Raw genomic sequence first — 25,959 nt, forward strand, 5'->3', positions numbered from 1 at the left:
GACTTATCTATAACTTCTAACAGGCTTTACAGTTTAAGATTTGCTGGTGTTGCAGAGTTTAAGACCTTCAAATTCCCCACTTGCCAGAACAGTTCTGAACAGTCTTTCTTCACCATAAGTTTGCTTATGGCATTTCAGCTGTGCGACTGCCTTGTTCCTCCCCTATGAATTGTACCATGTATTTCAGGCTTTCCTGCACAGTCAGTGCCATCAATTCTGTCTCCTCAACTCTGTATTATTCTCCATCACTAAAAATAAAAAAGTCAGAAGGGTGAGTTCCTTCTCAGGAAGAGCATAAGGAGCTCCCTCACATCCAGTTAATATGGACTAACATGCAGAAGGTGCAATACTTAAAATCATAAACATTTAAATACATTACTGTTGTGCGTTCAAGTCTTCATCCACTGCTACCGTTTTGCTTTTTCTGGCCCAATGGGTTATTTTCATTCTACTTTTCAATCTCTAAAATATGTACAGACACTAGAAGATAAAACCTGCTTTTTTTACTCAAGCATTTTGAAGTGACTGTCATGAAGGACATGCTTTTCTCCTACCAGGTGCTACAGTGTGTGCTGTCCGGTGCTGACCTCAAGGCTGTGGGGTGACCCCAAGACTGAACTGACACTGAAAGTGAGTGTTGGCTTATGGTAAAGCCCTGTGTCACTGCTTAAAGTTGTGTAAGTAAATTTGGTAAGATCCAGCACAGTTAAGGACAGAACATGTCTCAAATGACACATCAAACTGCTTGCTTAAAGGTTGGGGAAACACATATTAAACCTTTCGCTTAGAGTCACCAGATTCAGTAAGGAAAGGAAAGTGCAGTTTTCATTAATCAGTTTGAAATGTCTGGAGGGCTCAAAATACATTAAGAATCCATCTCTGAGAAAAGAAAGGTCTCAAAAATCCATTAGATTTTCTGTTTGCTTAACAGCACACATAGATATTTTCTTTTCCACGGGAGCATTTTTCTTGTTGGCAGCATTAATCTGTGATTAACGGCAGCCAATGTCTGCAAATGATTTAAAACTGTATTTTCTTTCTCTAGGTCTTCAAATTATGCAAGGTTTTCTCAGATGATTTTTCTCACCACCCTTTACTGTTAGGGTGGTGAGGCACTACAATGGGTTGCCCAGGGAAGTCATGAATGCTCCATCCCTCGTGGTGTTCAAGGCCAGGTTGGATGGCGCCTTGGGTGACATGGTTTAGTGTGAGGTGTCCCTGTCCATGGCAGGGGGTTGGAATCTTAAGGTCCTTTCCAACCCAAACCATTCTGTGATTCTATGATTCTATGATAGAAATACAGAAATAAGTTTGTCAATAGTTATTTCCAAAAACCTGCTGAAGAGTGTGTTTGCTTCTTGAAAATAATTCAGCCAGCTCTGTATGTTAGTGACTCTCACTACAGCAAATATTCATGTTAACACAATGGATGTGATTTCATAGCCGCTCTTAGGGTATAATCTATTGTGTTTAATAAGCAAAGGGAGAATAACATCCAAGATTATTCCAGGTAGATAAGAAACACACATAAATGTGTATAGACAAGCTGCTCTAAGTTCACTGCTATTCAATCACAAAACAATGAATGGTATACACAAATAAAAGAGGAAAAAGTTTTTTTTTAAACTCAGACTAAATTCCATTGCAAAGAATTGCCACGTTCCCTTCTTTAAAACTGCTTTTCCTTTGTGCTGGAAAAAGGCACTCAGAAATTTTTCTTACAGAATTATTTGTGATGGATCCAGTGTTTGAACATTTCTTCATCCAGGCAACATTGTTTAGAACAAATCAAATAAGCAGAGCATGTAGCAGATAATTCTCTCTTGGTTTACTACGCTGCAACACACCCTGATCTGATACGGAATATAACCAGACATACACTGAATTTGGTTTGTAATGAACTTTCTTTTGGGTTTACATGTGTACATAAGGTACAGGGGAAAAGTCCTAACTAAAGCAACAAGCAATGGACATGTAAGTTTTTGTGAGCTGTTTCTGTCTGTATGGCATCCTCACACAAAGTATCAATGCCAAAAGTAAATGGCATTAAGAGAGTATTGTTAGGATATGTCATCATTTAAACCCAGCCGGTAACTCAGCATCATGCAGCCTCTCGCTCACTTCCACCCCAGCTCCTGGAGGGATGCAGAGGAGAATCAGAAGAATGCAAAACCCATGGGTTGAGATAAGAACAGTCCAGTAACCAAGGTACAATACAAAACCACTACTGCTACCACCAATAATAATAATAATGATAAGGGAAATACAAGGGGAGAGAATACAACTGCTCACCATCCGCCAACCGATACCCAGCCTGACTCCAGCAGCAATCAAACCCTTCCGGGTAACTGCCCCCAGTTCTACATCCTGGGCATGACATGCTGTGGTATGGAATACCTCTTTGGCTAGTTTGGGTCAGGTGTCCTGTCTCTGCTCCCTCCCGGTTTCCCGTGGCCCTGCTCACTGGCAGAGCACAAGACTGAAAAGTCTGATGGTTTTAATCAAAAAGCAGTAATTACTAACTGAAAATTTAAGACCAACAGGTAGTATTGTGCAGACAAGGAATGCAGAAAATATTTAGTGTGCAACAAGTGAAGATAAGCTATGGCTTGTACTTTATTACAAATACGCGAAAAAACCCTTACTGAGTAAAAGATCTGCTCTACCTCAGGTAACAAAAAACTCACACTGCTTTTCTTAATAAAATAAAGAGGCTACTTGCTCCAGTGACTAATATTTAGAGGCATTTTTACACTACCTGCATCTTTCATTTAGCTGTCACTTCCAAGTCAAACAAACAAAGGTACTCAAACACTGCCAACAAATGGTATACACTGTATTCACAGACAATTAAAACTGTATGTGTGATGTTATCCTGGTGTATCTATGCTTGTCTATGTTTACATCTTGGTAAATCTGCCATTATTCTAGTCTGTCATTATTCCTTTAGGTAAACAGGTCTGTATCACTGGCATCCTGAAAATAAGTAGACTGGTGCATAGAGAATGAGATTATGAGCAGAAAAATAACACTCATTACAATTGCTAAATTTGATTGAAAAGTGCCAATTCAGTGTCTTCTAGCAGATATAGCCCATACACCGCTGCTCTGGGTTTTTTTCAGCCAGTGGTGTTCTTTGCCAGGGTCATGCTTCCTTCTCTGCTTTTCTGCTCATCTGAACCACTGCATTAAATAAGGGAAAGACTTTCCACAGTACTTTATAGGAGATACATCTGGTTAGAAATCAAAGCCCATGGAAAAAGAACACCCAAACTACATCTCCTAAAACTGCAATTAGGAAGCAATTCTGATTTTGGAGAGGGGACAAGGAGAAAGAAATTATCATATAGGAGACGTTTATATTGGTGGCTTTTAGTTTGGAATAGATTATGGATCTTCTTTTTTGGTTGTCTTTTATGAACTGCTGTAAACTCCCAGAGAAATTAGACACTATTCCTATCATTTCATCAAAACAACAGCCCAGAATATAGCTTCAGTGGAAAGTTTTTGATCAGGCTTACTTGCCCAAGGAATAAAGACAAGGAGAGCAGAAGATAAAACAAATGCATGTTTCTTTTCAGGATACTGTAAGAATTTTGTGAGGAAAGAAGAATTTTGCACAGACAAATCCCCATACTGTTCAAACAGTATGCAGACCCAGCCCCAGATAATTCAGGAGTTTACAAACAGCTGCTGTTGCAGCTGAAGCTCTGCTCAACCTGAGATTATCATGGGGAACTGAAACAGAATCTCATTCTACTCAGCCTGACAGATACAAACCTACTGCTGGGGCAGTTCTGAGAAGTAAAACTGCTTCAAAGAGGTATGCTCACCATCCACAGATACAAAGCAATCTTCTATCTACTACAAAAAGTAGGAAGAAGACACAATACTGAAATATATGGGTCTGTAAGGGCTCTTCAGTAGCCTGTGAGCTTTGTGTTACAACAGCAGAGTAGCTCTCCATTAAATGATGGGCTGAAACCTCTGGGGAATAAAACAACTTTAGCTATACTGAAAATAATAAACTTACAGGGTCTTAGATGCTCAATTCCTATTGACTTTCAATTCTTAATCTTTTCTACCAAAAGCTTTTTTCCTCATGGAATTTTCTAGTTAAGCTATTTAATAAAATTTATTTTCTACGTCTTTTTAAAGTAAAGTTGCAATAAAAGTTAAAACAAGCAGACAAAACCAACAACAAACTCCCAAACCCCTTTTACTCATTTCTTTTCATTACTGTTGGTCCTTCTGGTAGTAACTTTTTGAGCCCTTAAGACTGTTTTCTTCCAAAGATCTTTGATCCCTTAGGATATTGCCATGCAGACAGATAAGTAGTTAAAGCCACAGGGAGATGAAATGGACTGCACACTCTTTTCATTCAGAGATGCTTAAACTGCTTCACATGGCCTTGTCTACACTGAAGAATTATTACAAGAAAATCCCATCACTGCCAAAGCTATTTCAGCTTCCGTAGAATCTGTATTGCTTTGAATTCCAGAGCAGACTGCTTTCAAGCATATGTGATCATATCCTATGTTAGCATCTGTATTTGCTCATTGTAAAATGTCCTTTAGCATGAAAAACAGTTCTTAGTCTCTCCAAATCCTATGAGCAAACTTCACTCAGCTTTCTGTGCTTTTAAGGAACAGCTCTGTTTTTCTTCTAAACAGGTGAAGTAAACCACTTTTCAATACTGATATTTAAACTGGCCCTTCCAGAGAGACAACAAATATACTGCCTCATTGACAAGAGGAACTGTTGTGCGAATCATCTACCCTTTCTTTTATAGACTTTGTATACAAGTGACTCAGCAACACATTTAGACTTGGTTCATACTCTGAGCTGTAAGATAAGTTATATTTTAAATTAAAGTCAGGATTTTCAAGGTTCCTTTTTACCTCAATGAGGGAAAACTGATCTCTTTTTGCTTCTTCCAGATGTGCCATGAATCTTCAGAGCATGATGCACAGGTCAGATTTGTAGTCTGCTCAAGGGATGTATGAAAAAGTGGTATCTAAGCTTTTGAATTAGTATTTGCAATACTAATTTCTCACTGCATAATGTACTAATGGCAAAAGTCCCAACGAACTCAATGGGCATTTCTCAGTGTACGTCCTTCAAGTGAATAAGGGCTTTCTTGTACAAGCTTTTATGACTGAACTTTAAGACAGTAAACCATAAAAATGAAACTGTAAAGCAGTATAAAATAAATACACAACTTGAAAGCAAAAAAAAAAAATGTACCTTGCAATAAAAAGAAACCTACTGCTCTACCAAGCCCAGCTCAGTTCTGGGAAGAGGATGGGAAGGAACATTTTGCCTAAGTAATTACACAGCTTTCATCCTAATTAAGCCAGCACAAAGACAACATTTTGATCCCCGATACTGGACTCTTATTACTCTGAGATGCTTTTCCTAAGAAAACTGGATGAGCTGACATTACAACTAGTCAAATATACTGAGTATAAATCTGCTTTAATCTCAGTGCAACCCACAGAGCAGTTACAGATCACTGAGCCCAAGTGGTGTTCCAAGGTTCTTTTCTTCCCCTCTCTTTTTCTCTTCACTGTCTGCCAGCATAATGGGCCCTTTTGCCCTTTATGTTATATTGCTGTGTTATATGCATTTTCTACTTCACACAGAGAGAGCTGCCTAATTAGGAAGACCAGAGTGAGCTTCTAAAGTATTGCTCTTTAATACTGTTAGTTTATCTGTTAATTAATGTGCTACTCTTTCCAATCTAATTAGATTTTTTTTTTTATTACTGCAGAGATAAGTCACTGAAGTCATTCGAAAGAAATACAGAAGGAGGAGGTTGGTGGGAGGCTCAGAGATATTTATTGTTAGAATTTGTTATGTGTGATGTACACAGATTTGTTATTGTCTCCTCTTCTTTCACCCGTGCCCACAAACTTAATCAGGCTTTTGTCGAGAGGGATGCAGTTCACTTCCCATAAATAATTCTTATTCCTGTCAGCGAGCTGTGGCTCTTCTCTATCTCCATCTCTGCCATGCCCATCTTTTTTTTTTCCTGCTTGCTCCTCAACGATAATAGCAAGGCTAACTCTCTTTTTATGTGTTTGCACTTAGCCTTTGTTACCAGCAATCCTTGTTGAGAATGATATTAATAACTTTTATAGAGTTGACTAATGAATTATATCAAATGTTTAACAGCGTGATGGCAAAAACAGGACAGCAAGCAAGTGGCACTATAGTCCTGTTGCATTTTTGGTAGCTTATGCTGATGAAATACGCTAAGAAATTCTGCTTTATTTTTTCTAAAAGTTTTTTGTGCTCACTGTTGCCCACTAAGAGAGCTGCTGTTTTATAAAACTGAGGCTTTCTAAGGACAAGACCTACTTTTGCAGTATAATTTGTGATTAAAAAACTCTTTCAAAGTTTAAGGGAAAATAAGTAAAAGCGACAGAAACCCAGAGGTAATCTCCATCCCTCTGTAATATCTAAAATACGACACCAGACACCCTAGTTTCTTGGTGCCATAAAGCCATAGAAAAGGTGATTTTTTTATTTTATTTTATAATTACATATGGAAGTCTTTATTTTGGATTTTGACTCTGGTAATGTGGACTTGTGAAGTCAGATTTAACTCATCTCATATCTCATGTTCTGACTATAGAAACAAAAGTGCTTCTTGCCTAACTGAAAATTATGTGCTTCACTTGAACGTATTTTCTGTCTTCAAGGGTGGTATGTAGCTTATTACAGACACATACTCAAAACATAACACCAATACTAGTAAGAGAGAAAAATGTCTCCTCAACAAGTCTGAAATGTGAGATTTCTGAAGCCTGGAAGAAAATTTATTCTCATCTTGGTTGTTTTAATGGAAATGGTCTGGTGAGAGATAAATCTTTTTATTCATCATCTGGAGCCTGGGTTTTTAATAGTACTGCAAATCCTGAAGAGCCAGAATGACACTTAGGAGGACTGTCAAAATTATGAAGACATACTCCCATCTATAAGCTTGATAAAATACGAATCTTTAGATGTCTGTATGCTTTGGAGATACAGCCCTAAGTACTCTGATGTAAATAATTCCAAGAATCATACAAAACAGTTTACCTTACTCTAAAATAAATACTGCCAGCAAAGACAATGATCACAACAATTCTTCCAATAAACAACAAGACGTCTCAAGTCTTGAGGCACAGAGCAGGTGCCTCAAATATGACAGGAATACCATGCACTTTGCAATCTGATGTGGTCATTAATAGATACAGGTTCACGATGAGTGTAGCACATTTAGAAGCAGAAAAATTACAGACATTACTCCATACATCTAGTGCTGTCACTTTACCTGTATCAGTTAAAAGATTTATGGCTACCCTATAAATCCTGGCACGAGATAACTTCCTCAGAGCCATTACATTGAAGTTACCTTGTCCCAGGAAGAAAGCAGCTGTACTGCAGAAAAGTTTTTCAAGTTGGGAGCAGTGCTAAAACTCCCAGTATTAGCAAATTTACTTCCATTCAGTGATGGCTGTAGGTTTGTCAAAACCTGCCAAATTTCTCACAGGTGGAGTTTTCCTGGGATACTCCAACCACATATGTGATTTTATCATTGCATAGATGCCCTTTTTTGATTCTTCCCAAATTCTCTGGCTGCCAATTTCCATCACAACCTCACTACCTGACAATCACAGAATCATAAAATACTAGAATGGTTTGGGTTTAGAAGGGACCTTAAAGCTCATCCAGCTCCAAATCACCACAGGCTGGGATACCTTCCACTAGACCAGCTTGTTCCAAGCCCCTTCCATCCTGTCAATAAAAGGTCAAGGTATTGATCCAATTCTAAGCCCCATCTTTGTGGTCAATAGCTGAATAAGGCTTATGTATGGGATACTGGCATAGGCCAAATGCTGTTTGGTAGGAGCAGGCAGCAATGAAAGCTCCAAAGGATGACAAAAAATATCCTGTGTTCCAGCACTGTGCCCATCCTTCACCCATTTTGCAGGACCCTGGGGCATGTTTCTCCTTTCCCACTTACTCTCACACATCCCTACAGCCTGTTGATTTGTTTCTCTTGTGTACACGGAGTCATACAAACCCATTCTATGGAAATCTGGTACACACCTTAGGAACCCTAGAGATAGGAATATGGACCACCGAGTCATTCCACAACACCCACTAAAATCAGAGACAAAGTCGGCTGTCTCAAACTGTTGAACATACCCTTATTTGTTGCAAAAACCTACAGTGAGAGGATGATCTGAGTGCCTTTCTAACTCCTCCCATTCAGCAGAAAGATGCTATATCCTTACAAAGGTAAATAATATGGATCCATTCATGCATTTAAGTATTTCCATCACAAAAGTACAAATTATTATCTGAGTGCTTTTCAGAAATGAATATACCAAGACTGGTGGCCCTACAGTAATTTTTCAGAACGCTTGTAACATGCAATAGAAATGACACTTTGCTGAAACATTTTGTAGCATTATTAAACTATTTGTCTCTATTAAATGTGATCATTCCTCCTGAAAAAACCCACATCAAAACCATGCATTTGGTTCATAGAGTATTCTGCTGCTAGATTCACAAGCCAGGATGTACTCTGCAAGGTTTTTTAAATACATGCTGCCAACACTGTTTGAAAATAATTCTATCCTATGATGACATTCAAAATAGATGACTGACAAACAAGACATTCATTATTAGAATACGCTTACTATTAGGTTGGAAAGTAATAAATGCATAATAAATTCATTCTGACTTACGTATCTTATATTAATCCATCATAGCAGCATGAACACACCTTTAATTTCATTATCACCTCAGGGTTCATATCAGAAATAGACTTTCTTAGAAAATTCAGATTAAAAGAAGCTCCTATAACTCTGAAATCTTCCAAAGCTACCAGAATGACTACAGCAGATTACATGTTCCAGCCAGTAAGGCTGAAGTTGGCCTCCTTCAGAAGCATCTTCCACCTCCCTTCCCACTTCTTGAAAGAGAGGCAGTTAAGTCATTCATAACCATTAGGATGAGTGAAGTGAAAGTTTTCTTTTTTTTAATCTCTGTACAGGGTCTAGCTGGGATGAAAACAAATTTAACCCTCTTCAGAGCAGCCCATATGGTGCTGTGCTCCACAACTGTGGCTGAAACGGTGTTAACACACCAATGTCTTGGCTGCAACCAATAGGGTTTGCATGGCATCAGGTCTCATTCTCCATGTAGCTCCAACCCCAATGTCAGTGAGCTGGGGGTGGACGAAAGTTTAGAGGAGAATACAGCCAAGACAGCTGATCCAAACTGACCACAGGGATATCCCATATCAGACAACATCATGCTCAGCAATGGAAACCCAGGGAAAGAAGGAAGGGGGGACATTTACGGTTATGGCATTTGTTTTCCCAGGTAACCATTAGGCAAGCCACGAAGTAGGTGAACATCTGCCTGCCGATGGGAAGTAGTGAATGAATTTCCCTTTTTGCTTTGCTTGCATGTGCAGCTTTTTCTCTTCTTATTAAACTCTCATGACCTTAGCCCACAAGTCTTTTCATCATCCTTACATTTTTCTCACCATCCCTGATGAGAGGGAAGTCAGCAAAAGTCAATGTGGGTATACCCATCACAACCAGCAGTGCCAAACAACCTTCACTTTTATAGTGCACCTACTTCTTCTGGGAAAACCTTCTAAACTATGTAATGAGCAATCTGGCAGTTACCTTTCTGAGGATTTAGGCCAAATTTAAAAGAAATAATCAAATGGAAACAATCATCATCGGTTCAGGGTTCTTAGAATAAGACTTGATTAGAAACTGATTTCCACAAGTCAGAATAAACACATGAGAATGAATACCTACTTCAAGGCTCATCAAAAAAGTATGCCCCTACAACAGAGCAGAAGTCTTCCCAAGGAGGGAGCATTGAACAGCCTTCACCATTTCTAATACTACCTACTTTTCTTTGCTGCTTTCCAGAGCTATTCCTGACAGTCTATCTAAGGCTCTGACCTCTGATGGGCTCATACTCCTTTATGGCCCATAGTCCAAATTTAAAGGGGTTCATACCAGATAATCTCAACTCATGACTCCATATACTTTCTTTCTGTCAGACTTATACCCTAGGGAGATCCTCTGCAACTCTAACAAGATGAGCTAGAAGAGAGGAATACCAAATATCTACTGGCAAAGATGTATGAATGGGCTATTATCTCTTCGCAAAGTCCTGTGAAGAAATAGATATTTCACAAATGTACCTATTCACCTTGCAACAGTAGGAAACACTATTTCTGATAACTATAAGCAACTGAAAAAACGTGCATTTCATTCCACTGACCGCATTAGGGATATATACATGCATCTGCACCTGCGCTGATACTCAAGAAAGCAGATATAAGAGGAGGTCTTCAGAATGTCTTAAATGCCTTTTTTATCAGGCTGCAGCAGGAGTCTGGGACTTCTCCCTGCCTTTCTAATGAATAACAGACACCCTACTACAACTAGATGTCAAGTTTAGAATTTAAATACTGAAAGAAAGGTATCCTCTGCAACATGCTGAAAAGAAAAATCACCTCACATATTCCTTCTGTTGCCTGTTTTAATTTTAAGCTCTTCCTTCCTCTAGTTTACACAAAAAAATACCTTATGCTCAGAAAAATAACTACCATCACCACTAAGGTATTAGACAAGACTAAATTGTGCAATTGACGTATTCTTTGAATACACTGATCCCAGTACAACACTTGCTGGCTGAGCTATAGTTTATAAATTATGTCTTTAGCCTTATTGTTCAAAATCCTATTAATTTCTTGCTCTTGAGCCTATAGAGAACATGCTGATAGTCATTCAGACTCCAATTCATAATACCTGGGACCTGAGAACATGAATCTTTTTTTAATAGCTTGTTGATTTAATACACGTGTCTTTCTTTGGCAAAGTCAGTATCTAACACTAGTATTTTGTATCAGAAGCATTCCACTATGTTTACAAATCGAACATCAAAATAGCTTTTCCTGCTTGTCTCTTTCTTAGGCTTTTATAACCACACACCATTTGACACTCTACGGTATATATGTTCCTGAACATGTAAATGAAAACAAAATACAGTACACTGAATACATCAACCACCAGCCTGCTCAAATACTGAAGGCAGAACGAAGCTCTTACTACTGAGAGACTGCAGATGTGCTGTACCTGATGGGTGGCAAGCCTTCAGCACCAGGCAACACTCAGGTACCACTGCCAGAAGGTTTGTCTAACTGTTGGCTAAATGATGTGAAGAAACGTGCATTCTGAAAACATTATACTTTTTAAACACACCTCTCATGGCCTTTTCTCAGAAGACAGTTTCACCGTGTGCCTAAGTTTCTCTCCACTTTATCAGAGGGTTGAAGCCCATCCTGTTCAGCTGTTCTCCCTCTGCCTCTTTGTTTCAGCACAACCACAAACAGACAAAACTGACCAGTATTTTCTGACACAAGCCAATAACACAAATTTTCTTCTGAGTATCTCAGTTCTCCTTACACACTTTCCTGCATCAGATGTGTATTGTTTCATCTTCTTTGTAAAATCCAAATTACTATAGGACAACTTCCAAATGACTGTGATGGTGTTTCACTAAGAACACATCTTAAGAGTGTAGATATTGCTATTACCAATGGACATACAGTAATAAATCTCAAACATGAACCTGATATGACTGGTACTGAGCTGCTAGAAAAGAAGTAAGCCTTTCTATAAATAGGTTTTTCCTGACTACACAGTGCACACAGTTGAAGGATAATGTTATTCTTACAGCAAAGGTAAACACAGAAGATCACATGCCTTTTCAAACTGCAGCATATGTTATTTCTTGAGGGCTTTTTCCCTAACATATATCCATTCTTCTGGTGAACTCTAACAAATGACAAGTCAATTTATGTTATTTTTAATGTAATGTAACTGAATTAACTCAGTACAAATTTCAAGAAAACAGATCTCTGGTTATTGTCAGGAATCTTTTGTGCTTTGAAATTTCACTCAGGCAATAAAAGGGAATATTTTAAAATACTCCCCCTTCACTACGCAATACACAGAAATACAGTTATATACTTGAATTCTGAGTCTTACTCTGTGACAAATTCCAAGGCTTTAGAAATGTTCCATTCACTTTTTGTGTGCAACTGGTGAACTTCACCGTGTTCAAAACCAGCTGCCACTTCCCTGGGCTCTGTGATAATGAGGAGACCAGAAACTTGGCTGTCCTTTGCTTTGCTTCTTACAGTCCCCTTGATAGAGACCAGCAGCACATGGAGCCTGGGAGCACTGGCTCTTTCAAGACACATGCTCTGCCAGAATTTTGTTGGTAGCAGATATGGACATGACGCAAATCTAATGGAAGTATGTACAGCATCCTGTGAAAAACATTCTTTTTGTATATAAATGGGTAATTATGCTCTTTTTACCAAGTATTATCGAATATACAATTGCACTTCAAATAAGCATGTTACTTATTCTTCCATATATAGCTAAGTAAGTCAGCAGAAGCTCGTAAATCCTGCTAACAAAGCTCATGAAGCTCTTCCAAACAAAGGCATACGACATGATCCCTAAATGATCATTTTTTCATAATTAATGTTATACACATTTTAGATAAATAATATTTGCAGACTTTGCTGCTGATTTATCTGTTTCAGCTGAGCATAGAATTGCATTTGAGTCTACTGGAATCTGCATCTTGCTGATTAACTAGAAAATTATTACTGTTTTATTGTTAGTTGTACAAAATTTGAGTCTTTTGACAAATCTGAAGGTAGAACATCAGGATCCCCATGAAACAAAAAGGATACTTCCTTACAGGCATAGTCAATAAAAATAAATTCCGCAGAACAGAATAATTCCTGCAAAATAAATACAAACTCTCAGAAAATTCCTCTAGAGGAATCAGAATGCTTTTGTGCATAATTATTCCATGACAGAGATGAATTATTAACTTAGTGCAGCATGGGGACAATAAAATAGTACTAGATGGAAATGTGGAACTGATTTAATAGCGTATTTTGCTAGTAATGCTCGATACTACTTCGGATTTTTCAGAGAATCTACTGGCTTAATGCTAAATGTTGCTGTTCTGACCAGTATTAGCTATTTTTGTGCTTCTTCCAGCTACCTATCTTCATCACCAGCAATTTAAGTATCCTTTCAAAAATCTGAGAGCAGTAAAATTGAATTAGAAAAGTAGAAATGGTACCAAGGAAGTGCAATAAACCACATGGAACAGTTTCACTTGTGTGAAACAATCGTGTCATTCAGAGAAAGTGCTGAAGGCTGTGGTGAGGTGGTAAATGTTTAATTATCATTATGAGCAAGCTGCAGTGGATAGATGTAAAGGGACCAAAGACTCTTTAGCTTATCCAATACAGGACTGAATTTCTGCCAAGAATGCCTCCTGTGACAGAAAATACTTCATTTTGAATTCTAGTCTCTGTCTTGATGTAAGGGAAATTAATGGAAATTTGGTCTTACTAAGAAATGCTGAACAAGTCTCTTCATTAACACCTAATTCATAGCTCCTGAATAGAAACAGAAAAGAACATGAGGAGTATGATGAGATACACAGATGCAAGAAAACAGAGAAGAAAACACAAGTTGCTCCAAATTTAACCTATTGTGTCATGAAATTGCAGATCATCTGAAATGAAACCCAACTGCTACACGTACCTAATGAACCGTATGAGACAAAGAATCTCAAAATTCTTTAAAAAAACAAAGTTTAAGTATTTTTTTTTTTAGGAGCACTGTGATGCTGTTTGAACAGCACATTTTTAACTGGCACAGTGCTTAAAGCTGATTTGGTTCATATTATTTGCTTTTGTACAGAAAATGTTCGGAAGCCTAAGAACTAAACTACTAGTCCTTAGTGGTGCTTTGTACATGGCGACCAGCATTTCTCTTTCCCCAAGAGTTTCAGTATTTAAGTTTTATTTACACCTATAAAATGTGGAGTATTTTCAGTATTTTGTGCTTTACTCATGTTGGAATGGTAACCTTGCAGGAGCCAAGATGGTCATTTGGTCCAGAGACCAGCTCTGAGAAAGAGCTGATCGCTCTGAAAAAGAGACATATCTGGTGAGTACTGTTAAAGTATTATCACTGCTGTTTCACTTACACAAAGACAGCCAGACAACATAATTAAGGAATCCTATTCTAATAGCTCTGTGACTACTGCTTCTGGCTTCATGGTCAAAGCGTATGACAGTACGTTACACAGTAACATGAAAAGCCATGCTGGTATCAGCTTAAGTAGTAGGATATAGTTTGTTGAAAAGAAAAACAGAAGAGGAGAGGGAGAAGAGAAACAAGGGAATGTTACATACAAAGCTTCAAAGAAGGAATTACAGAAAAAACAATGTAGTAGCTTCTGATGGGAGAAAGCAATGCAACTTTATACATGTCAAAATTTAATGCAGATGATGCGCAGCTGGTTTTATAACCCCGCTGAACATTAAATTGCACTAGTACTAATACTGTTCCTACTCTGAAGGTTCCTTCAGCAAAGCAAAAACCTATCCCTGTAAGTCACAAATGGTCACTAGAGTCAAGCCTAACATGGAAAGGTAGTCAAGAATCTAAAGGTCCACCTCTCGCACACTAGCAAAGCATGCACCAAAGCTTGGCTATTTTCAGTCCCAGCAACTTTACAGAACAGGTTAACTGGACATCAGCCTGCCAACACAACCCTATCCCAGAACAAGAGTTCATCCATACACCCCCCTACTACCAATGCTAATGCGTTTCTGGAAAGCATTGAATCTTGTTTCGGTTGAGACACAAGAGTACGCTCTAAAACTGTTGTGACTGCCGAGTTTACTTTTAAGAGTAAACAACAAACCACCCACTTTTTTATCTGTCTTAGTTATAGTCACCCAGGTTTGTATGGATAGCAAATAGCACGCAGTAACTGTTAATATATTTTCATTATGACAATATTGTTATGTACTTTCAGCTTTTCAGCACTAAGCAGATAAAAAAGATTCCCCCCACTGCGTTATTCTAGATTACATTTTATTAATAACAGCTTGATTCAAGAGTTTTACTGCAATGACTGTGAAAAAAATTACTTATTCCTTTGCTTTATTTCTGAAATTGTGTTTATTCTGGGGTCATGACTTCCCCCCCCCCCCCACCCTTCACAAGAATGAAGTCACAGTGTCCAAGTGGTAAACTAGAATGTCACTCTCACTATATTCTGCTCAGAAACACTTGGGCAAATTATCTCTCAGATTGAAAATGCCTGCAGAACTTTGGGTTTGGGCTTTTTTTGTCCTGTGTTGCTAAATCTCTCCTGAATACTAGTACAAAACTTAATCACTACTTTTTTAAAGCAAACAATACACTGCTGTAAACGTTTAAAAAATGGCATAAACTTTTTCTTTCCAAATTAGGAGCGTACTCTCCTCATAGTAAATGGTCACAGCTTGTTTCAGCTATGACCATTAGCTATTTTAGCATGAAGCTTAAAACCACAGTGCAGGTTTTTTCCTCAGAAAAGACAATTTTTTTCCTCCATCCTATATTACCCATCAGCAGAAAAAAAGTATTAATATCTGCAGTGTTTGTAAGCACTGAAAAATGCAGGATGGAAATAAATGACAGATTTGTAGCTTTTTTATCTGTCAAAAGTCGAGTCAGTGTTTGCAAGTTTGGATAAAAAATACACAAATCCAAACTTTGACATATAAGATTCAGAAACTTCAATTTGTTTGTTGTTTTTTTTTTTAATTATAAAATTTAATGTAATGTAGAGTAAGGTGTTTGTTAGAGATATACAATATATGACATGACATCTGAACAGCTGATTTACCGTAAAAAAAAAACCAGAAAGATTGGGAAAGGTGAACACTTTAAATCTTTGAAGACAAGAGAAATTCAGGTCATTTTGTTCCATAAGATGGTTCACAGATGTATGAAAAATCCTGAAAGACAAAAGGCTGAAATAAATCTAAGCACAAAACTAGCAAGCTGAATGAATACCATGTCTGACAAAGAGACAGGGCTAGAGACTGAAAATCAATGGATCTGAAGACAGAGATCAGAAATTGGGCTTACTTGATGGACAAGACGATGAAGGACTCGCATCACCTTTCCTTTTGGAACCCAAGATTTAATACAGATGCCAGAGGGAAAAGAAAGAACAACCTTTATTGTAAAACTATGCATTCATTCATGTCCCCTGGCTTGAACTTCTGCGTTATCCCAGATCCTGCTTTATCACCACTGGCTGGGTCGTCCTGCCCCTGAACGGATATGGAGCGTATGGCCACAGACAGACCAAGAAAGGAGCCTGTTGCCCCTGTCACTACTCCTGCTTGTGGCTGGGTTTGGACAGGTCTTACAGTGACAGACTTTCAGATCTCTCTGCTCGTCATGTTCCTTTGCCAGCTGAATTCTTCGTTCTTTTTCCTTTTTTATCCCCCCCCCCCTTTTTTTTCTTTTTCTTTTTTTACCTGTTTTTGAAAAAGAACTAGAAAAAAATCTTCTATCTGGAAGTGACCATGTAATTTGCAAGGAATAAGAAAGTAGTCTATAAAGTGTCTGCAGCAACACAGTGCTGGTGGAGGTTTGCTTGGTCAAGACAGCAGTTGACAGAATCAACCGTATGTACATGCAGGTAATGTATTTACTTATAAAATAACTTCTGGTGGAATAATTTTTGGCTTTACTGATCCTATGCCTTGGTTTGATAGCCTATTGCAATATTTTACTAAGCTGATAGTACTCTTCCATGTTGATATTATCTGTTACAAAAGTTCACTAAAAATGATAGTAAGTCTTCAGATAAAACAGGCTCAGCAGCAGCCTCTTCAGACAGCATCTGAACTGAAATTCCTGTGCTTACTTCCCAAGAGTCAATGCAGTTTACAACTAGATAATACCAATTACATAATCAAATGTTCACATTCAGAAGAAAATGTCTGAAAGCTGACAGTAACAGACTCACACTTTGAAAAGCAAAGATACAAAAAAGTGAACAAAACCACATCCTATGCCAACCTTCCCAAACAGCTGAGTTCTATGGGCTCTGCTCCTGAGTGACGCAACCCATAGGAACACATGTATGACATTTAAAAAAATTAGCTATTGCGATTTTCTCTACATGTCACAAGTTCTTGTTTGTGATTTTCAATCCCCTGTTTTCTTCAAGCTGTGAACTGCAGCTTTGCTATTGTTCCCCTACCATCAACGGAAACTGCACCTCAAAAAGAACAAGGAAAATTTCTTCAAAAGAAACTGATTTAAAAATATTCCGTTACTTTTGCTTTTGGTACTGAGGGGTGAACATTTTGGAGCAGGATGCTTTTTATCAGAACCTGCTGATTCTTTGACTTAAAACTGGCAGTACAAAAAAAAAAAAAGGAGAAAATACAAAGATAAATGGCATTAGAATCAGTTTTTACAATGTGTGACAAGTAGATAATAGATACCTCATTTCACAGAAAAAGACCATTAATTGTTGAGATATGCTGTTTCTCATCTTTTAAAACCAAACACAGCCATGATATTTTTTTCCAACTTTGAAGAAGAAAGGTAAAATGACAAGAAGTTGAAAAACTGGGACTGAAATGTCTAATTGGCTTTTCTCACACAACCGGGCAGGAAACATTTCAAAACTACCAGAAATTATTAGGAAAGGAAAATAACTTTCCTTTCAGCCTATCCTAATATTATTTCAGAGAGATACTTTTCCAAGGTTCAACTGAATTTAAATTAGTCAAAGGATCTTCTCTTCAGCTCACATGAGGGGTTCCTCTGGAAACACACAACCTGGTACACCCAAATATGGGAATACTACTCACTTTATCCCTCCACTGACATAAATAAAACTTAAAAGTACATGGCGAAGATAGTTAAGATCTCTCCTGGGTGAAACATCCTGGAGGTATGTGCTTTCCTAGCTTGATAAAGTTTCTCTTTACAGCAGGGATGTACTAAAAGGAAGAGTTAGGTTTATTCATGAGTATTTAATGTCTGCATTATGACAGAAGATCAACTGTTCAAATCCCCCTACTTTATCTGTGGAAAAGACAGTGCTACAGAGATATTTCATTCGCCGTGTCTGCAGCTCTCCTAAGACATAGCTGACAAACTCAGGGTCAGAATTTAGGTGAAATAATGCAAACTTCAAGGTTTTCAGTGGAATTGCCAAATAGCTCAGAGATGCGTTCAATTTGAAGACTCACACCTCACCTCCTGCAGCGCTGTATTAATCTAATGTGAATAAACCAGCCCTCTAGTATATTTTTGCTTGCAGAAGAAGCAGTCTGCTTGATTTCATCTGAAAGTTCCTTCAACAGGAAGAAACTACAAAGACATATTGCATGAAAATGTTGTAAGCATACAATATTGAACTAGCAGAATGCCTGTGGTATGAAGCCACCAGGTCCTATTAGAAGGAAAAATTTCCAATAGACTTCTTTCTCCCCAAAATTACACTAGGCTACTGGGAACATTCAACAGAGTGTGAAGCATGGTACTGTCTTCTTCCAGTTTACATACTGGGTGATTTGTACTACCACCTAGTGCAGGTTTACAGAAGCTTACTCAGTGCTTAGGCAATTATCCTGCTGGTTTGCTTATAAAATGAATGCTGTGTACAATTAATGCTTGTGATGAGTTACATTACAATTAGTGAGGCCAAACATCCTCCTCTGAAGCTGCTGCAAGTTATCTTAGTCTTAAATTCACCAAAGTCCTTTGTTGAGTTTTGACTGGGGAAATATGTTCCTGTAAGATTAACCCTGAAATTTGTCATTTATCCTGAGCCTCGCATTTCAAAAAAATATCTCAATTTAGGTGCCTTTACAATCACACATCCATGTTTCAGAAAGAATGGTAGAGATACTGAGGAGTCCTCAATATTCCCAGCAGAACAGCTGATATATGAATAGCTCAAATGACACCACTCTAATGTTTTTCCACAGGTGAGAACTGCCAGACAATTCATACTCCCAAGTGGCCACATATTCATTATGGAAGAGCATAAAATGAACTGTGCATTTCTGCTGATGTTCAAACTTCAGACAGCAATCCTGAATGTCCCTTTTGTTTTTCACACTGTGATTATGAAAAATCAAACAAGGATGGACAGGGACCAGGAAACTACATGCATTTAAACCAATAAGAGAGCAGCTGTAGCAGAGACTTACGGAGAAAAGAACTGACAAGGGAGAAGAGAGAAAAATTAGGTCAGCAAGAGAAAGGTTCAGTAATAAACAGCTGAAACACAGTTTAACAGGTTGCTTTTGACTCTCCTAGTACAGCAGTCAATAAAAGGGAGGTACTGAAGATGGTTATTAAAACTATTGCCTCAGTTTAACAATCATTTACTGTAAAACATCCATAAGCTAAATGAATGTATGGCAACCGTATGAGACAGCAAGTGAGAGATGGACAGTTAGTTCCAATAGGATGTCGCTCGCAAGGCTCATTTTTACCTTAGAAAAACATTATTATGAAGTGTTACATTTGTTATTTCCTGTCAGCAATTTTGATCATTTACTATATGCATTTTCATATCGGACAACACTAACGTTACCTCTGGCAGAGAGGAAATCAGTGTGTACTCATATCAAGACTCTATCTGCTATTTTGCTTAAAATAAAAAGTAAAAACCACATCATCTTCGCCTAAAGTTTAGGGAAAAAGCAGAATGCTCTGAACTGAGCCTGGAAGCAACGGCATCCTTAACATACGCTTTATTCCAGACATACAAGAAAACAAGTATCAGCGAAGCCCTTCAGGTTCCAACTCAGTGGCACAGAACCAAGACCTATAGTTTGAAATCTGCCAAAGCTTTTTGTTTCATGAGAGAAAACCCACCTGATTTCTCTAGTGATTCATCACAGACAAATGGATCAATCACCACTTACAGGAGTGCAAGAAAATAATGCTGGGCATAAACACCATGAGTGTTTGTTTAGGCAGAAAAAGTTAAAAGGCAAGACTACTGCGATTTCACTGAAGCTTTTGACTGTACTTGCCTGAATGCCATCACCCTTACTTTGTGAAAAAGCACACTGTAACTTCTGGTTTCTACTTTATCAGATGTTTATGGATCTTTAGGATACTTTATAGATCTTCAGACCAGCATATGGAAGACCCTTTCTGGGGGGGGTCTGGGCAGTTAATGGAAAACCTATTAAGAGATGTTAGTCTGTTCTTTTTCAGAAGAGCCAGACGTGACTTAAATAAACCTTAATCAAAGTCTGCAAGAGTTTATCATATTTGGTCATACGTTCTATTTGCTCAAGTTTTGCTCTGTTCCACAGGAAAGAAAAATGTAAAGAGCTTCTTCAAACGAGTCAGCCACACACATTTCCTTCTAGTGAAGGAGATGCTGAATAACCTCACAAATGTTCAAGTGCAATTGAAAACTGCCTGAGAATACAACTGAAGAAGCTGGTGGGGCATGTATTTATACAGAACATACCTAGTTTTCTCTGACTGATTATACATTCATTGCCAGCTAACAAATGAACCTGCAAAGCTGTGGTGCTTGAGAATATCTAACAGTAACCTCATTACAACTATAAATGGAAAAATAATGGACTTTTTCGTTTGCTGTCAGTTTCAAAAAGTTGAAAGAAAAAAAAATCATATTGCATCAGCTAAAATAAGGTGAAGAACAAAACATAAGATTTTTTTCTTTTTAATAAAAACATGTCAAATCTGTCTGAAATATTCCATTTAGGAAAAAAGAGCTGAAATTAAGCAATAAGATATTTGGAATACCTTTCTTCTGTTTCACCCCTACTCTTCCCATGTTAGAATAAAGTTTTTAAATGCCATATATAAACACCACATCTTAAAATAAATAAACAAACAAATAAATGCAGGAAATAGAGGTTTTAAATGTTAAGCAGTACCTACTACCAAAATAAGACCCATATTTATTAATGATAACAACCAAAGGTAATGAATGGACTAAAGCCTCTTCCCCCTTACCATGCCAGAATACATGAAGATAAATGTAGGAACAATCACAAACACTGTTTTCTGGAGAGGGGATGGAGGAAAACGATCCATACTGAGAATCTTTATAGAGAAAGACAGTGTTTTCAGTCTGAAATTGCAAAACTGTACTGACCATGACCTGAGAATATACAGAGGATAAAAGGCATCCATTTTCATTAACCTTAACAAAAAAAAATACCTCCCACATGGCAAAAGCTACAAAGTATGCTAACAGAGAAGAAGGCTTACAAATAGAGCACATATTCAAACAGATCTTTAAAGTTTGCAAAGAAAAATTCAGCAGTTCATTTCCCTCACTCTCCATAGTTCAGATGTGAGTATTCAGCCATGTGCCTTATAATGTCAGAGAATATCAAGCTATGTTTGCTGCTCATGAGCTGTAAAGATGATGACTACAATTCAGACACACAGACCTAAATAGAATTACCCACTATGAAAAAAATGCTGAAATCTAAGAGAAATGGGGAAACAAAGTTGGATGTTTAGCAGAATTGTTAACTATCCCATCCACTGTCAGAAGCAAAGCTACCCCAAATGATTTTTTCAGTTGTTTTTCCCCCACATTAAAATCCCTGTATATTCAAAGCATGGTTACACACAGCAATTCAACAAAACTGCTAGGAATATAACATGATTTCATAAAATATACACTTCAAAATGGTTCTTCCTTTCTGCCAGATGATATTTTTACGCAGTTCCATTATTTGGATGATCAGAAAAGTCTGAGCAGACAACTGAGTGGCACATCTGTTGTAAGTAATGAAATATCATAAGAGGAGGCAGGGATTTCTTTAAGCAGATCGCTGGACTGCATTAGTGTCTTCACCATTTAGGTGAATCTTCACATATGTACCAAAAAGTGTAATAGCAGAAATAGGTATGCATACATTTATATACATACAGAATAGTACTTTATTCACCACAGGATGTTCCAATAGCAATCATGACACTTTAAGGGTCTCTGGCTCATACTATCTTATTGTTATTTTTTTAAACCTATGTTGGTGAAACAAAATGTCCAGGGTTTACATCGAATCTGGCCAAGTAAAACTCACTCAGATTCCACAAAATGGAAGTAACAGCAGCTTTATCATCTACCTCAAGTAGTCCCTTTAATGTCCGGATGCAACAGATGGTTTTGGACAGGACAGAGGTCTGTAAGTATGTATGACGACTGCGTAAGACAGCACATGAGAGATGGATAATTAGTGCCAATAGCATGAAACAAAGCAAAGGTTATTTCAAATGAGGATCACAGAAAATTTTCTAACAGTAAGTATAGCTGAATGTGGAATTAAGCACCAAAGGAAACAATGGCCTAAGTCAATGTCACTGCAGGCAGGCAGGATTAACTACACCAACGATCACTCAAATGATCTGTTCAGCCCACAGTTCTTGGCACTTCAACACTTCCTAATCGGTTCTCGCAAACATTCACTCAGCTCATCCCTTAACAGCATTTGCAAACCTTATTTTGGTTCTTGTAACAAGGTTTTGTTCACTTTAGTATCTGGAGAGTAAATGGTCTCCATACAAACATCCATTATCTCATAAACCCCTGAAGAATGTGGTTACTATCTTTCCTTCTTTTCCCTCCCTTCCTGAAAAGATCAGTCATCCATCAGGAAACTGAAACAGCAATATCTGACATAGCACAATAGAAGTAGTATAGCAAATAAGTGAAACAAACAGATCTGCAAACACAGCTCAGGTGATATTTGTTCAGTCCCACTGCTTCCTAAGGATTAGCAAAACAGAGCTAGTCAATGAATGGAAACAGCTCAGTTGCCAGCCATTCAAGGAGCTTTATCAATGTTTCTGTCACCTATTTGCATCAAGTATATTGAGTATTTGCACAACTTCCTGCTGTTTACATGTGACTTTTTTTTCAACTATATCCTGCGCTTCACAAATGAATTGTCTGGAATTTGAGTATTCTTACCATCAGACACAAAACTGCATCAAAAAGATACAGACATCTAGTTTAGAAGCAGAAAATCAACACAGCCAGATATATAAACCCCTCTGTGACAAAAGGCATCAGTGAGTGCTTTCCACTCACTGGATTTCAGCACCCAGAAGGCCTCTTAACAGTTATCTTGAACAGCGCAGCCAAAGACTATGCAATAGTATCACTATTGCCATTTTTGTAGCGTTCATCTGCCACAGGATGGAGATTAAGGGAACTATTCATATGACAATGATCCTGCAGGAGCTTATTATGATCTTCATGAATCAGTAGTAAAATGCGCTACACTGTAGTTGTCATACCCTCCAGATGCCATGTCTTTGCTGCCCGTCTCAAAAATTCATAAAAGTGGGCATGATGGAAGATGTATGTCACATGCATTTGCTCTCTGTCTCCAAAAGAGCATGAATCTGCCATCAGTTTTGACTTAACTGATTTGCTGGCTATTTTGCCTTTGGTCATATTGCTTCTTTTCTGCAACTTGCTTTTTGATAAATCATGTCGCTGCAAGTGTAAAGACCCTTTTCCCCTTTACAGAGTATGAAATAGATCATTTTAAAAGAAAAGCTAAAACTCTCATTGACTATAAAGCGTTGTTTATGTTATCTAATAGCCTACTTGTTGTTGTCCTCCAAGCTTGTTTTTCTTATGCAACCCCTCCATTGATATAGCCATTAACCAAGTTATTTAGCCAATTTTAATATTTCTTAGTAAGTCAGTTCTGCCTCATGGAGAATAAAACACTTTTCTAAATTCTATGTCACTATTTATTCACAAATACAAAAATATTCTGAATCTTCTTGTAAAGCAAGGCCCTAATTTTTTTTTTTGGTGACTTCTATGAGCTCTTCTGTTAGAAGACAACCCCATAGATCTCATCCACACAAAATACAGAGTTGCAGTTTCAGTCACAGCCTATATATCAGACTTAAAGCAGAACAAAACAAAACTGGAAGAAGAAGACTTGCTAATGCTGTGAACTTCTCCAGGGAACAAATGTGAGTTCTTACCCCTCTCTGGAAATCATACCTCTTTCTGAACTCTAATTAGCTGGGCAATGAAGAACATGAATTTCACCTCTTGTACAAAAATAAAATGCGTATCTTTTGGGCATACTCAAGCAGAACAGGAACCAGAAAATATGGCAACTAAAGACCTGACTTTTGAATTAGCAACTCAGTATGACAAAGTACTTCCCTTAATGCTCTGAGACTAATGACCTGGTTGCACTGATGTGCAAGGAAGGCGCTTTCATACTCCCAAATCATAACCTCCCAGTTAAACCTTGCCTGCACTGTCAGAAGATAAATGCTTTTTGTATTTGAAAATGTGTTCTTTTAAAGTATCTAAATAAAATAAGAGAGTCCACATGAATCTATAAACAGCAGAGAGAAAAACTGTGATTGTGATATACTGGGCAGCCTTTTTATTTAGGTAATGTTTCCAAAATTTGGGGCTCATCTGGCTAGAAACCAGGCTTTTGAAAATTACTGATTATCTAAAGGGCCAAGTCATTCAATGACAGCAAGATTAATCTAGAAATCACACTGGTTAATGACATCGCTTGTATTTACATGCTTATATTCATACGCACTTCTAATTGTATGGTTGAAAACTCTGCATCTGCCAAAGGACACATCTACATGGAATGATGCTGCAATATACACCTGGCTCCAAAGGATGCGTTTGAAGACAAGTTGGGAATGTGTCCACATTACTCCATTGTTCCAGTAGTCGTAGCAAAGGGCTGCCTTCCCCTGTCAACAGTGAATTTTTAGTTCTTTTCAACTACTCTGCTGATATCTGCTGGTATCTACTGATAGCATTTTGGGGACAGCCCAATCCCTGCACGTAAAAAACCATACTGCATTTTAGGGTTTTGAAAGAAAAGTCCCTGTACACATCAAAACGTAAAATATTATTAATCTTATAGAAAAAAACAACAACAACCCAACTGTCACTGAATTCACTTCTAATACAAACAGACCAGCAATAATCTGCCAGTAAAATTACAAAATTGCCTTCGGCCGTGTCACTTCTTCTGTGAAGACAGATTTTATCAGCATTTTCATAGTTGCACACACTGTTTCCTTGGCAGATGCTTTTTATTCTCTTACAAATGTCTGTCAAGCAAGCACCTCTTCATCAAACAACTGAAATCACTTTGTCAATAAGCTGCGTTTTACTTTTCCCTCACATTCCTTGTGAGCCTCTAAAAGCATCCTTTCTTGTACCTACAGTATTTTGTCTGCCCATTTCATCAAAAGAAGGTAGTACTTTTACCTGTAAACATTTCTGGAAAGATCATGGGTTTTATTGTTTGATTCTGCTACATTTTTCCTGCTAAAGTGTCATATTTCACATTAAACTAGATGTTGGTTTCTTGTATCAGACACCTGAATTTGCATTTGATAAACAAGGAAGAAGGTATACTTAAAAGTATTTATCATGCTGCAAAATTAAGCATGCTGTAGTGTTTGTTATCCTTGAAACAGCATGTAAACCATTTTAGCAGTATGATGGTAAACACTTGTTTATTAGGAGTCATGTACTCAATAATCACAGTGGTATCTAAAATTTCAGAAGCTCCATTTCTTTTTCAGTAAGAATCAACTTCAGAATAATGCACAGCTCCTCAGAAAACAGATATGCTGTTGTGTTTTTAGGAATGTATCTAACACCCAAGCGTGCCCGCAGCAGAGCAGCACCAACGTCACACTGAGTTTGATTTAATTTCTCAGGTAAGTTACTGAAGCTGCTGGGAAATACATCTCTGTGGTTTAATAAACATTTTTAAAATAGGCTTTCCTTCATTGCATGGAAACTGAAAAAATGTTATCAAAACTCTATTCTTCATGGTTCTTACTAGTGCTAAAATTATGTATATAGCCTTTTGATTATCTGTCCAAATAAAAACAACTGAAATCACAAGGTGTTCTTCTTTTTTGCTAGTTAGCATGGCAAAGTGATCCCACATCCCTTAAGTCACACAGTGAAGTCAATAAA

The 25,959-nt window shown here is 37.7% G+C and overlaps 1 protein-coding gene across 2 annotated transcripts in view; it reads right to left on the bottom strand.

Moving 5' to 3' along the window:
- Positions 1 to 25,959, bottom strand: part of CNTNAP2 (contactin associated protein 2) — a 1,008,227-nt gene that overhangs the window by 535,300 nt on the left and 446,968 nt on the right. The gene's annotated exons all lie outside the window — the stretch shown is intronic.

The sequence above is a fragment of the Pezoporus wallicus genome, unplaced genomic scaffold (genome assembly GCF_028554395.1).
Source record: "Pezoporus wallicus isolate ANWC-B61680 ecotype Strahan unplaced genomic scaffold, APGP_CSIRO_Pwel_v1 scaffold_11491, whole genome shotgun sequence".
NCBI lineage: Eukaryota > Metazoa > Chordata > Aves > Psittaciformes > Psittacidae > Pezoporus > Pezoporus wallicus.